The sequence below is a fragment of the Magnolia sinica genome, chromosome 17 (assembly GCF_029962835.1).
Source record: "Magnolia sinica isolate HGM2019 chromosome 17, MsV1, whole genome shotgun sequence".
In the NCBI taxonomy this organism is placed as follows: domain Eukaryota; kingdom Viridiplantae; phylum Streptophyta; class Magnoliopsida; order Magnoliales; family Magnoliaceae; genus Magnolia; species Magnolia sinica.
This window is the reverse complement of record NC_080589.1, coordinates 69,164,560-69,177,445: the sequence shown is the minus strand read 5'-3', so window position 1 is coordinate 69,177,445 and position 12,886 is coordinate 69,164,560. Positions and strand designations below refer to the sequence as shown.

The 12,886-nt window shown below is 40.3% G+C and overlaps 1 pseudogene; it reads left to right on the top strand.

The window, feature by feature from the left end:
• The first annotated feature begins 2,641 nt into the window (after nucleotides 1-2,641).
• Nucleotides 2,642-12,886, top strand: part of LOC131230601 (ruvB-like protein 1) — a 31,653-nt pseudogene continuing 21,408 nt past the window's right edge.

Here is a 12,886-nt window from a genome sequence, read left to right as displayed (position 1 = left end):
CCACAAGAATTAATCTCAGCAATGAACAACTCCCATCTCCATCTCTTCACAATTATTTGCTTAAAGCTGAAATATCTATAGACTGGATGACACAAAGGCCCAGCCCACCAGCATCAACTGGCTTGCGCATACCTGGTCCCATGCAACTAGATGAAACCTATGGTTCCCTTCTTCATCATTCCAAAAAAAAGTTTTTCAGGAAAGACTATTCTTGCCACTATCTTCACCGGTCATCTGGTAATAGATCACAAAACGATTAACAGACTTTCAGAAGAGATTTTATAAGTGTGATCCCTGAATGAGAGAAATTTATCTTTTCACTGAGCTAGTCTTCTGATGAAATTCTCAAGAAGTTTGTTCCAGCAACCTGATGGTGGTCTTTTAACTAAAATTGGCATTTCCAAGAAAGGGGATCATGTTGCCCCAAGCTGGATACATAAAGGCTTCTGCCCATGGATGCATCACTGACGAAAGCATGAAGGGCAATTTGGAGGAGAACAAGTGAGTAGGACTCATAAAAGCGTAAAATCTTCCTTTGTTTTTCAAAATCAAAATTTTTTTTATTTTTTTGTTGGTTCATTCATTTTGAAGGCATTTTCCTAGAATTATGTCTTTGCACATTATATTGTTTGCCTTACCACATTATTCTTAGACAGTTGGTGCTTTATACATATTTTTGAAAGGAGTAAGATATTTGAATTTGTTACTAAACATGGTATATCTTTAGGCTCCTGAGCTTGATAAAGGATGTTGAGGTGTGGAGCCAACACACCAATGCGCCCGTTCACAAATCTTGGCATTATCGCGCTACTCGACTAGTCGAGTGGGCCGCTCGACCGATCGAGCGGTGCTCGACTCAAAGTCCAAATGAGCTAATGTTTTGAAATTCTGCGGTGCTCGACCGGTCGAGTAGGGTACTCGACTAGTCAAGGCTATGCAGATCCTAGTCCGAATTTGGTGCGGACTAAATTTGAGTCGGTCTTTCGCAAGGTGTGAAAGGGAGTTGCTTAAACTATACATAGGGGTCCTAGGGTTATTCTAGGGGTATGAAAAAGGGCTTTCTAAAGCTAGGCTAAGGGTTATCTCTATGTATGGGAGCAAGGGAAAAGTTAGTATATTGCTTGTAATCTCATTTTCTTTATAGTTAAAGTTTGCACCCGTGGTTTTTACCCTTGTTGGAATTTTTCCACGTATATTCTATTTTGTGGTTTGTTAGTATGCTTAGATTCTACTTATAGATTATTTTTCTTCTTGTTTATTGTTTATGGGTGAGATCGGAGATTGGATCTCGGTTCACTACGTTGTTGGCGTGCTGCACAACAACTGGTATCAAAGCTATTGGTTTAGTTCTATTGGGAGCGATGACGGAAGAAGAGAAAACTAGAATTGAGAAGTTTGATGGTTCAAACTTTGCCTTCTGAAAGATGCAGATGGAGGATTATCTATATCAGAAGGACCTTTATATTCCTCTAGGAGGAAAAGAGAAGAAATCATAAAAGATGACAGATGATGAATGGTTTTTATTAGATCGAAAGGCTTTAGGAATGATCTGATTCTCTTTGTCTAAGAGCGTCGCCTTCAATATATCTAAGGTGAAAACTATGAAAGAATTAACTGAAGCCCTAGCCATTATGTATGAAAAACCCTCAGCATCCAATAAAGTTCATCTTATGAAACAACTATTCAACATGAAGATGTCAGATGATGGGAGCGTAGTTGAATATCTAAACGAGTTAAATACAATCATGAGCCAGTTGGAATCCGTTGACATTATTTTTAAGGATGAGGTCAGGGCGTTATTAATCTTGTCCAGTTTGTCAAACTATTGGGATGGTTTGGTGATTACTGTGAGCAATTTTTTAGGGTCGACAAAGCTAAAATTTGATGATGTGGCCGGTCTAATTCTCAACGAAGAATCTAGAAGAAAGGCATCAAGAGTTTTGGGAGATTCAGGGAATGCTCTAAACATTGAAGGAAGATGAAGATCGCTGAACAAAGGAGGCAATAAACATGGACGTTCTAAGTCAAGGAAGAAGTCCAAGGGACCGAAAGACAAAGACGGGTGTTGGCATTGCGGCAAGAAGGGGCATATGAAACGTGATTGGAGGGCGCTCAAGAAACAAGAAGGAAGCTCTCAAGGCGGGAAGGATTCATGAATCTATCTGAGGAAAGTGACACAGGGGCGTTGATCTTGTCTCTTGATGCGAGGAATGAGTCTTGGGTTATAGACTCAGGTGCTTTGTTTCATGTCACTTCGTGTAAGGAAGTTCTGCGTGATTATGTGTCAGGTGACTTTGGGAGAGTCTACCTAGGTGATGATGAGTCGTGCAGTATTATTGAAAAAGGGTACGTTCATGTAAATCAGAAATACGGAACGGTTTTGAAATTGAAGGATGTCAGACATGTACCGAGTTTAAAACATAACTTGATCTCAGTGGGGTAGTTGACCGATATCGGTTATGTAACGACATTCACTAGTGATTCCTGGAAGATCACAAAAGGTGCCTTGGTGATATCTCGAGGCAAGAAGGAAGGTACTTTATACATAACGTTAGGATTGTATAATTCACTCGTAGTCGCATCAACTAGAGTGAATGGACAGTTATGGCATCAGAGGTTGAGACATATGAGTGAGAAGGGGATGAAAGTGCTATTGTCTAAAGGAAAGTTACCAGGGCTGAAGTCTACTGACTTGGAATTTTGCAAGGACTGCGTGTATGACAAGCAGAAGAAGGTAAGCTTAAAGAAGACAGGACGCGCTCCAAAGACACATCTGTTGAAGCTTGTACAGACTGATGTGTGAGAACCGACACAGGTATCATCTCTTGGTGACTCATGTTATTTTATTTCTTTTATTGATGATGCTAGTAGAAAACTGTGGATTTATTTCTTAAAGCACAAATCTGATGTATTTGATGTATTTAAGAAGTGAAAAGTTATGGTAGAAAACGAGACAGTAAAACGGTAAAATGTCTCAAATCATATAATGGGAGAGAGAAGTTTGAGGAGGATTATGCAAGAAATGGAATCAAACATCGAGAAAATGATTCCAGGGACACTATAGCAGAGCGGTGTGGTGAGCGCATTAACAGGACCATTCTTGAGCGTGCCAGAGCACGAGGTTACATGCAGATTGACTACGACGTTTTGGGCGAGATGTTTTAAATATCACGCATATCTCATCAATAGAAGTCCTCAACACCATTGGATGGTGGGCTACCAAGAAATGTGGACTAGGAAAGAAGTAAACCTTGCATATCTCAAAGTGTTCGGTTACACTTCATATGTTCACATTGATGCAACGCATAAACAAGTTGGATGCGAAGTCCATGAGATGCACGTTTATAGGTTACGGGCATCATGATTTTGGCTACAGTTGGGATAGAGAAAACAAGAAAATCATCAAAAGCAAAGACGTACTCTTCAATGAAAAAGTGAGGTATAAGGACACTGTGCAGGAAAATAAAGCCGATGAGAAAGAATTTGTAGAGTTAAAAGAGTTACCGAACACGGGTGTTACAGTGCCACAGGATAATCATGCACATGAGCATTATGAGGCAGAGCCAAGACACCGATTGTGAGGAGGTCTACTCGGAAGAGGAGACCCACGCCCGATACTCACCCTCCTTACATTATCTACTCCTGATATAATGGTGAACCAGAGTGTTTTGAAGAGGCATTACATGGATACATGGGTTAAGTGGGAGCAGTCATGGATAATGAGATGGACTCTCTTGAGTCTAATTGTACATAGGATCTATTCACTCTACCTAAGGGTAAGAAAGTTCTTCATAACAAGTGGATTTACAAACCGAAGGAGGAGAATGGTTTGAAATAGTACAAGGTTAGATTGGTTATGAAAGAGTTTCAACAAAAGGTAGGTATCGATTTTACTCATTGAAATATTTTCACCTGTAGTGAAAATGTCTACGATTTGCATGGTTTTGAGTATAGTGGCTATAAAGGACTTACATATAGAGCGGTAGATGTTAAGACAACCTTTCTTCATGGGGACCTTGAAGAAGAGATATATATGCATCACCGACATGATACGTGACACCGGAAAGGAGAACAAAGTGTGTAGATTGAAGAAAAGTCTATACGGCCTGAAGCAGCCCCAAGGCAATGGTATAAGAAGTTCGACAGTTTCATGTTGGGAAATAGTTATAGGAGATGTCATGTAGACCACTTTGTTGGTATTTGAAGAAGTTTGATATGTCGTACATCATTCTTCTTCGTACGTTGATAATATGCTTGTGGCTAGATCAAGTATGAAGGACCTCTCAGATCTCACAAGACAACTGTCAGAGAATTGCCATGAAGGATTTAGGAGTTGCAAAATAAATCCTAGGCATGAGGATAAAGGGTGACAGAAAATAAGAAATTAGTTTTGTTATAGGTAGAGTGCATAGCCAAAGTATTTGATCGATTTAGTATGGGAGGTGTTAAGTCGGTTAGTACTCTATTAGCCAACCACTTCAAGCTTCTAAGAAGTAAGGTGTAAAGACGCGGAGGAACGAGACTACATGGGTAAAGTCTCATATGCGTCCTATTGGGAGTCTTATGTATGCTATGGCGAGCATGAGACCGGACATTGTTCAAGCGGTGAGAGTTATTAATGTGTTCATGAACAACCCAGGAATGAATATTGGGAAGTTGTGAAGTGGATCCTCGATACTTGGTAGGTACTGTGGATATAGGGTCTGTGTTATGGAGGATCGGAAATCAAGCTACAAGGCTACGTAGATTCGATTTAGTAGGAGATATCGACAGCAGAAGAAGCACTACAGTTATGTCTTTACTCTAGGTAGTCTGCGTTGGGTCTCTCATTATAAGATACTATCTATTAGTACAACTAAGTAATATGTCATGTATATAATCATGCAAGGAGATGATATGGATGCAAGGTTTCATGGAAGAATTGGGTAAGAAGCAAGCAGATTGCAAGTTGTACGTTATCAAAGTGCAATACACTTGGCTAAGAATTCAGCATTTCATTTAAGGACCAAGCATATTGACATCAGATATCACTTCATACATTTGTTACTCGGAGATAGATCGATTGCTTTGGAGAAGATTCATACAAGTGAGAATCCTGCAGATATGCCGACTAAGGCAGTCACACGGGAGAAGCTGAAACTCTGTTCAGCTTTGATTGGTCTTTAGGCTTAAAGATAGGAAGGTGGTACACTCTGGATGTAGAAAATGAAGGCTTATGGCGATGTGTCTCCAAGTGGGAGATTGTTGAGATGTGGAGTCACATCTGGGCAGCGCCACTCGACCGATCAATGGGCCCACTTGACCGGTTGAGGGCTGGCTCGACTCAAAGTCCAGCAAGTTATGATTTTTTTGGTCCGAGGTGTTCGACCGGTCGAGGCCCTTGCTTGACCGGTCGAGGTTACACAGATTCGTTTCCGGATTTTGCACGGACTGCGAATTTTTGAGATGGTTTTGCAAGAGATGTGAAAGAGAAGTTGCCTAAACTATAAATAGGGGTCCCTAGGGCTTTTCTAGGGTAATGAGAAGTATTCTAAAGTGTGGGCAAAGGGTTTTCTCTATACATCTAAAGGAAAAAGGTTAGTATATTGCTTGTAATCTCATTTTCTTCATAGTGGAAGTTTTGCATCGTGGTTTTTTACCCTTGTTGGGGTTTTTTTATGTATATCTTGTCTTGTGGTTTGTTTGAAATGCTTATAAGTTAATTAATAAAAAAAATTTTAAGAATTTTTAAAAATCTAAAACAGTGAAAATCCGGAACGTTACATGCGCAATACCAATCACGCTAGGAGGATTTCAAATCCAGGGGGTTCTGAATGTAGGGGTTCCAAATCCACACTCCCAAACCATCCCTAATGTTAGGCATTCAATCAACATTGTTTTCTATGATGCATGTCTTGGAATTTAGGTCTACTTCATTTTTAGGCTTCTAAAATGGATGCATGGTGGGGATGAAACACACATTAAGTGGGCCCAATTAGTATAGACTGTTAGTAGATCTGGATCCGTCAAATAAGCATTACAGTTGCCTACTAAGTTTTTTTAAATGATGGACATTGAATAACTACTTTATTTCCTATGGTGGGGTCAACATATGATTTAAATCTAACTCATCTTTAGGATCAAGACATATGGAAAAATGGATATATATCCAAACGGTGTGGACGTACATCATGGTGGGGCCAGAGACCATCGACCGCTAGCCACCTGGCTAGTGGCAACGTCACGAGCCAAGCCGCGTCCGTTCAATCCCCTACTGTGTCCTCCACCTGAGATCTGCCTGATTTTGGGCTCACGACCTAATATGACCTGGAAAAATGGATGAACGGCGTGGATAAAATCCAGACATCACCGTGGCCCCAGAGAGCCCCTGCCGAGACCGGAAGCGGATTAGCTGGTGTACCATGAAATCGGTTTGCGTACTGTCAGTACGCTTTTATCGTACTGAGTAAACTCAGTTGGGCCTACTACGAATGAACGTTGGTTATCTACGCCATCTATCCGTTTTTCAGTTATTTTAGTGGTTGAGTCCAAAATACAAGTATACCCAAAGCTTAAGGGTACCACACTAAAAGGAAACAGTGGGAATAATTACTTCCACCGTTGAAACCTTGCTATGGTCCACAGTGATGTTTATTTGTCATCCAACTTGTTCATAAGATAAACAAGACATGGACATAGGGAAAACACGGATATCAGCGGAAAACAAGAATATCAGCTTGATCCAGAACATCAAAATTTTCAAGGGTAGAATTTTAATTCACACTGTTTCCCATGGTGAGGTCCACTTGAGATTTGGATATATTCAATTTTTGGGTTCAAGCCCTCAAATTATCTTTTAGAATGGACGGACGGAGTAGATAAAATATTTAAATCACGGAGGACCCCCACAGAGTTTAACTCGCAATCGGCTTCGTGTACCACACACCAGCTATATAGTTGCTGTGGGTGCGTGTCCACACTCCTACGACCACGGCTAAAATGGGATCAAAATTACGTAGCCCACAATGATCTATTTATTATATCCACACCATTAATCCATTTGGCGAGATCATTTTACAGTATTACCTAAAAAATGAATCATATCCAAAGCTCAAATGGACCACATCACATATAGCAGCTGGGATAATGTTTTTCACCGTCAAAACATTCTTAGTGCCCACCCTAACGTTTAATTTCCATCCAATCTGTTTATAAAGTCAAAAAGACCTGTGTTAAGAGGAAAAATAAATATCATATTGATCCAAAACTTCTATAAACCCCAAAAGGTTTTCAATGGTAGACATACAATGTCCCACTGCTTTTTTCAGTGTGGTGCGTTTGGTCTTTATATATTTATTATTTTTCGGTTCAAGCCTTACGAACGAGCTCGCCAAATGGATGGACGGTTTGGATATAACGTATACTTAATAATGGGACCCACAGAAGTTGCTGACGTCAATGCAGCAGCTCTATGTGTGGTACCGGAGCTAATCCGCTTCCGCCGAGACTCCTCTCCGCTCTCCACGAACCTAGAGCAGGCGCACCCGAGAGCGAAAAGAGAGAACCGAGAGAGAGAGAGAGAGAGAGAGAGAGAGAGAGAGTTTGAAGGAAGAGATGACGGTGAGGATAGAAGAGGTGCAGTCGACGACGAAGAAGCAGAGAATAGCTACTCATACCCACATCAAAGGCCTTGGTCTCGAGGTTCTCTCTCTCTCTCTCTCTCTCTCTCTCTCTCTCTCTCGCCTTTTGGTTTTCTGGGTCTCTGTAAAACACCTCTCTATTATCTGAGAAATCGGTTTTTTGGGTTTTTGGGCTTTTGGGGTTTAGGGTTTTAGGGCCTGTTTGGATGCCTGTAACATTTCTAAAATGTAACAAAGTTACAGGTGAGATTATTACAGTGGTGTTTGCGGGAGGAAAGTTACAGGTAACTTTCTCTCAACCTGTGACATTCTTACAGTAGAAAGATGCAAAAATGATACAGGCACTTGAGTCGTTTTTCAAGTTACCTGTATCTTTGATCCGCGTAACGGTTGGAAATTTTGAAATCAAAATTTCTGGAAAGAATCGCAACTTCCCTCTCGACTGTCTCTATCTCCCTCTCTCAGCCTCCGTATCCCTCTCTTAGTCTCCTTCTCCCTCCCCCATTGAGCTTTAGCAATGTTGGAAAACCCCTCTCTTTCTTTCTTTCTTTCTTCTTCTTCTTCTTCTTCCCTTTTTTTTTTTTTTTTTTTTTTTTGCGTAAGACACAGTTTTTGGCTAGGAGGCGTGGGTAATGGCCGATGGTTTGTGGGGTCCACCATCTTGTATTTATTTTATCTATGCCGTCCATCCATTCTTTTGAATCGTTTTAGGGCTTGATTCCAAAAAATGATGCATATCTAAATCTCAAGTGAACCACACCACAGAAAACAGTAATGATTGAAAGTCCACCATTAAAAAACTCCTAGGGTCTACTGTAATGTTTGTTTCACATCCAACCTGTTGATTAGGTCAGAAAGACCTGGATGAAGGAAACAAAACAAATATCAGTTTGAACCAAATCATTGGTGGCCCACACCACATGAAACAGTGGTGACATAATGGAGAGAATTTATATCCATGCCATTCCATTGTTCATTTTGTACAGGTGGGGCTTGTTGGTCAGTGCAACTTGTCCCCGAGTAGGTCCCAAATCTGTTTTAACATATATGGTTTTTTAAACACTCCCAATTTCCATTTGCATTGGGATTCCGCAAGTCCTCGGGTGTTTTGAAATTGAGTGTGCACTGCATGGTTAACATATCCATTTGAAACTATCCCAACTTCCATTTGCATTTGGATTCTCACATGTCCTCAGGGTGATGGGAAATTGAGTCTACACTGCTGTGTTTTCATATTTGGCTTCAAAGAGTCCCAAGTTCCATTTGCATCTAGATTCTTGCATGTTGTCAGATGGTGGGAAATTGAGGGTACACTGAAGTGTAAAGATATCTGGTTTTAAACAGTCATTTGATATTGATCCATTTTAATAATGTCCCACTTGGAAAATTTAAATGCTAATGCAGAATTTGGTAGAAGCAGCTTCCTATGCTTGTGATTTCTTTTTAAGTGATCCTTGCTAACAAGAGTCACTCTTGTGGGAAATTTTTGCTTAGATACGTTACCTCGAGTTTCTTTCCCACATTACAAACACTTCAAAAACATGAGCCCACTTGTTAATTAGTTTAGCCTAAGAATCGACCAAACTATTCATTTACATGGGTTTAATAAAATGGAATAATTTTATCCAATCTTTTTCATGTGTCAATCTGATTTTTCAACGATTTCCTGTTTCAAGCTCTACTTAGTGTGAATATACAACTTATTACCTATAAAAAAGTTACAAGTTATCCAAATACAAAAATGAAGTTACCTGTAAGTAAGTTACAACTTACATCCAAACAGTATTACCTGTAACTTTCTTTCACCTGTAAGTTACACGTAACTTTCTTACAACTTAAAAAAATTACAGGCATCCATGTAACTATTCGTTTTTTTTTTTTTTCCCACTATTGGGTCTAGGATTTTTAAGGCTTTTGTTTGATTGGTTTTGGGTTATGAGATTGTAATAGTATTTGTATATTTTTACAGGCAAATGGGAGAGCGATTCCCATGGCTGCTGGATTTGTGGGCCAGGTTGGGGCCAGAGAAGCTGCTGGCCTTGTCGTTGATATGATACGACAGAAGAAGATGGCGGGCCGGGCACTTCTACTCGCGGGGCCTCCCGGGACCGGGAAGACTGCATTGGCTCTCGGTATATCTCAGGAGCTCGGAAGCAAGGTACTTATCGTCTTCATTTGTATTTTCTATTGCCATTGCCCCTGCCAATCTTTTGTTTCATCTTGCAAGCAGAGTTGTTTTGTTGAATTTCTTGTTTGGATGCCTGTAAGTTGGGTAAAATGTATGTGACTTACAGGGAAGTCACTTACAGGTGGTGTTTTGTGGAGAAAATTCACCTGTAAGTCACTTATAGGCAAATCTTCCAGGAAACTGCGGGGGGCTGGGGGTGAGAAGTAAGTGACTTACAGGCCCAACGTTCGGATTTTTGAAAAGAGGGAAAGGGGGAGAAATGCACCAACAGCCTACCTGCTCCAATCTCTCTCTCTCTCTCTCTCTCTCTGCAATCGTCTCTCTTTCTCTCTGTCTCTGCAATCAACTCTCTCCCTCTCTCTCTACAATTGCCGTGCGCCTCTCTCCGGTTGCTAGGGTTACAAGCTTTTTTTTTTTTTTTTTCTTGCTTTTGAATCGGGCCCAATTCGTTGAGGCCGTGACAATGGGACCCGCCTCATGTATTGATATATCCACACTATTCATCAGTTCTGCAATCTCGTTTTAGGGCTTGGGCAAAAAAATGAGGCAAATCCAAATCTCAAGTGGGTCACATCACATGAAACAATGGTGATTGAATGCCACCATTAAAGACTACATAGGGCCCATCATTATGTTTATTTGCCATCCAACCTGTTGATAAGGTCACACATACGTAGATAAGGGAAAACATAAATATAAAGCTTGATCCAACTCTTTTGCAGCCCACAAGAAATTCTATTGGTGGGCATTCAATTACCATAGTTTCTTGTGGTGTGGCTCATCTAAGATTTGGATTTCTTTTTTTGGGGCCATGCCTCATAATGAATTGATGAAACATGCATCAAGGCAGGTCCCATGGTCCAGTCCATCATGGTGGACCATTGCTCTTATATTATTAATTTTTTTATTTAACTATTGCCCATTAAGATGGACCAATTTTATTTTATTAAACCATCTCATGTGTGGTCCCAGAAGTTATACAATGAACAATGATCAGGCTCTATTCAGGCTTTCAGGATTGGCATTGAGTGAGAAAGCCGAGTTGCTTCCAACAATTTGAATCATATACAATCCAACTCTATAAATGAGTTATTATCAACATCTGCTTCTGGAGTTCTGGCTAATCTAATGTCTTCAATGGCCTCGAAAGAATCCATAGTCTCTTTGTTGGATGTTTCTTTAGTATGTTGCACTATTTTCTTATAGTCATTCTTCTTGTTGTAAATCCGGCAAAGAACCTAATCATCTAGCTACAACAAAAAGATTTCTTAATGAGCGCAATTAAAATTTTCCCATAGTTTCATACCAATTCTTATATTAAGTTATTGCTCTATATTATAGGCGAATTAATCCCTTTTATCTCATAGCTCATGCCCCACATCTCATGGGTCAGGACCTCGGACGAACCCCCCTTGTGGGCCCCAAATCACATGGGCTGCCCACACAGGCCGCCCACCCTGAGTGTCCTCGCATCCCACGGGCTACCCCACTCGAGCCCGGTGTGAAATGCGCATTAATCACCCCTGGTAAGGAGTCTCGAACACGAGACCTCCCCCATGGGCCCCAAATCACATGGGTCACCCACCTCGAGTGTGCCCCTACATCCAACAGGTGCTACAACAAAAAGATTTCTTAATGAGTCCAATTAAAAATTTCCCATAGTTTCCTACCAATTCTTATATTAAGTTATTGCTCTACATTACAAGTATTTTGAATTTGTGGGCCCACTTTTATGGTTAACTTGATAATTGTTTTAGCTTAAGAATTGGCTTAAATATTTATCTAGATGGGCCTAACGTAATTGTATATTTGGTGCCAAGATTTTTTTTTTTTAATGTAATCATAACATTTTGGAATGATTCCCTACGCTAAACTTGGTTCGATGTGAATATACAGCTTCTTACCTGTAAGTAACTTACAGGTTACCCAAACACAAAAACCAACTTACCTGTAAGTGACTTACAACTTACATCCAAACACTTGTAAGTGACTTTCACATGTAAGTGACTTACCTGTAAGTCACAACTTAAAGAACTTATAGGCATCCAAACAGGCTTAGAATTTGGTGTTGGTTTTGTCTATTATTATGTTATCGTCTTTTGACAGAGCAGAATGGAAGGTTGAAGTTCGTCGAAAGAGGAAATATGCACATAACATTTGGTTCGAACAGGGCTACTTAACCTCATTCCATGCAGTGGGGCCCACTTACAATTGTCTGGTGGGCCCACCGTGGATAGGTGGCAATTCACAAAATAATGATGCAGGAAAATTGAAGTCTGAAGAAGGATAGTTAAAGGTTGAACACAACCAATTGTCCATAGACCGTTGGAAGGAGTCCATCACCTGGATGGGAGATATCTACTCCATCACCCATCCACAATGTGGTCACCAGATGAATCATGAATGATTTTAGCTGCTGCAAGGCGGGCCCCATATTTGCAGAATGCTGGCACCAAAAGGGGAAAAATGCCACTGGTATTGGCTAAGCATTGTGAAGCGTTCTCTCCCATGAAAGGATCTATAAAGGCCTGTATTTTACAAGTTTGCAGATCAGGCTATACAAGTTTTTTGAGCTCTTCAAGTTTATAATCTGCTTTGCAAACTTGTTTCATCTCAAGTAGGATTTGTAGTTTTTTCTTGTGTAGAAAGGCACAATAAAAAGGCTCAGTTGTCTGCCTGGGATGTGTTATTTATCCAATCCTCATATGAAAGATGGGCTTATTCCGTTTGGTCTCCTATTCGAATTGGTTATGAACTGTATCTTTTTAACAAAGACATGTACAATATTTGCTCGATTTTCATGTCACTGAATGAATGCAGGTTCCCTTCTGCCCGATGGTGGGTTCAGAAGTATACTCGTCAGAAGTAAAGAAAACAGAAGTCCTTATGGAAAATTTTCGAAGGGCTATTGGCCTACGTATCAAGGAAAATAAGGAAGTTTATGAAGGAGAGGCAAGTGTTTCCTGCTTAATTGTTTAGATGAGGGTATTTGGATTGACATTTGATGCATCCAATTATTGTATTAGGGTTTTCGTTTTCTCTCTATCTGGATTGACATTTGACAATTGATATCTAGTGT